This window comes from Penaeus vannamei, chromosome 12, assembly GCF_042767895.1.
Source record: "Penaeus vannamei isolate JL-2024 chromosome 12, ASM4276789v1, whole genome shotgun sequence".
Taxonomy (NCBI): domain Eukaryota; kingdom Metazoa; phylum Arthropoda; class Malacostraca; order Decapoda; family Penaeidae; genus Penaeus; species Penaeus vannamei.
This window is the reverse complement of record NC_091560.1, coordinates 28,616,217-28,618,716: the sequence shown is the minus strand read 5'-3', so window position 1 is coordinate 28,618,716 and position 2,500 is coordinate 28,616,217. Positions and strand designations below refer to the sequence as shown.

At 35.3% G+C, this 2,500-nt stretch overlaps 1 protein-coding gene across 12 annotated transcripts in view; it reads left to right on the top strand.

Annotated features, from left to right (window-relative positions):
• The window catches only part of LOC113819544 (titin), a 228,235-nt gene that overhangs the window by 76,534 nt on the left and 149,201 nt on the right, over positions 1-2,500 (top strand). The window lies entirely within an intron of this gene.

Here is a 2,500-nt window from a genome sequence, read left to right as displayed (position 1 = left end):
ATTCCACTCATTCCCTTCGTGCAAGCACCTGTTTTCTGCAATTTGCACACCCACCGCTAGCGCACCGTACACACCGCGCATGTGCACATTAAAAAAATCCTTTCGTATACTACATGCCTAGGCCTTGATACTGGAATCGAAACTAGCTTATTGATAAGAATCGAAACTTGAAATATAAATAAGGTCTCAAGTACATAAGAATCGAAAGACGCTCATAGTTACTTGCTATGTCATTCGTTCTTATAGATGAAGTTTTGTTACAGCATGCAGAGCAGGGGTGTCAAACACGCGGCTATTTACAGTCGGCCGTTTTACATGGTTTACCCGTTTTAGTAACGTAATCCTGGGAAACCAAGTATGAACCTGTGTTGGCCCTCAAGTTGGTAGCTGAAGGGATAATTGCCCCACGAAGGGTTTTTAATTTTGACACCCCTGATGTAGAGTATCAAAGCCTTGGCGAGTGGACGAAAGGTAAAGTGCTTGTTTATAGATTGCACAGTTTGGTTTGCATTATTTATTTGATACCATTAGGTATTTTGTTGCCTTATTGTTTTCTTAGAGGAGTTAGTGTTTTTTTATAGATGTTAGAAATATGTTAAAGTAATAGTGGTAATATTAATAACAATAATAATAATCTTTTTAAGTTCATGCACAAGCTTACTTATTTGGAAATAATTGTTGAATTGCTTATATTGTTCGTGATAAATGGAAATACTGATATTTGTTAATGAATAATTGCTCACACTTCGTTATTACTGATCTCTGCAACACATTTAGAAAAGGACTCCAGATATTTGCAATATTTCAATGCTGGCAATTGATAATTTCCTCTGGTTGTCTAACATGAGATTCCTTAATACAGATTGACACATATAAAATAGAGGAAATATTACTGGGATAGCCTCTAAGATGATACATAGTTTTATATTAATTAAGAGAAGGCAAAAAAGCCTGTTAAAGTTTTGGAAATGTGTAAAGCTGCACATAGTAATACATAGTGAACTATTTGCATTAGATACTTTCCACAAATGATTGGAATGAAAAATACAAGAAGTGTTTAAAGATGTATTTTTAAAGGGATATGAGAAGAAATGTTAAAACATAAGAGTGACAGAATAGTGGAAAGTAGAGCATATCATCTTCGGTGTGTCACTTGAAGGATGCTTACCGGAAGAAAAGATAGCTCGACAATGCATCCTGTTGCATACTGTGGATGTCGGTGGAAGCATAAAAATATGTAAATATATATACACACACATGGAAAAGATGCTAATGTCTATATAGATTTTACAGTCGTCATAAGTGATCAGTAACTGTACCTGTTCAAATTTACTTCATAGATTAGTCCCGTTAACAATCAATGTAGGTACTGATATAGTCATCTAATTTTCGTAATGTAGTTTTCAAGGATCTCAGATTGCCAGACGAATGTTTTATTTGCTTGTGTTTTTTTCAGTCTTCATGCTGCGTTTGACCAGTTTTATGCTTGAAAGATAAAAAGTGTGTACAGGGTTTTTAGAAAGGTTTAGTTATTATGAAATTTCTGTGAATACTCATATGTACAAAAAGATATTGTTATCCAGACAAATTATTTTGTTACGGTTAAGCTATTTATTTGTTGGTTTCTGTTGATAACGCTTCCTATTGTTTACATTTTAATAAAAATACTTACATCATGTTATTCTTTGATTACCTGCACCACCAGTATATATAGTGTGTGTTTTTGTCCTGGAATGCTGCCTGTTGCTTTTGCTTAATACACATTGTACACTGAAGTTATCTGCCAAGACACTTAGCTCTCATTAAACCATTTTTAACGTTTGGAAGTTTTTTTGCACAAAAGCACACCTGTAGATTTTAGAACAATGCATCCAGAGTGTTTTGAGTTTGGTCCATTCAATCCTGCATGTGAGAATGTGAAATTATATTGTAGAGTTGTGGCACAAGATTTATATGTAGGCCTACTTTAAACAAAACCTGGTATCAGAGTGAATGAAAGTAGGTCTATAGAAATATATTGAAGTAGTTTTAGACATAGCATTACATTGATTGAATTAAATGCGTGTTTATTAGACACTGTTGTCACAATTCTATCCACTGAACTAAATAACGAAAAATAGACGTTGAAATAGAATTGTGTGGTCCATTAATATTCATAATCTAGTTTGTGCATTGTGGGTTTTTCTACCGCAATATTCATAAGAAATACTGTAGAATGCAACTAATTGTTGATCGATATTTAATCATATTTGTGTGTGTGTGTGTGTGTGTGTGTGTGTGTGTGTGTGTGTGTGTGTGTGTGTGTGTGTGTGTGTGTGTGTGTGTGTGTGTGTGTGTGTGTGTGTGTGTGCGTGCGTGTGTGTGTGTGTGTCTTTGTGTGTGTGTGTGTGTGTGTGTGTGTGTGTGTGTGTGTGTGTGTGTGTGTGTGTGTGTGTGTGTGTGTGTGTGTGTGTGTGTGTGCTTGCTTGCGTGCGTCCTACCTAACTGCCTACCTATCTAA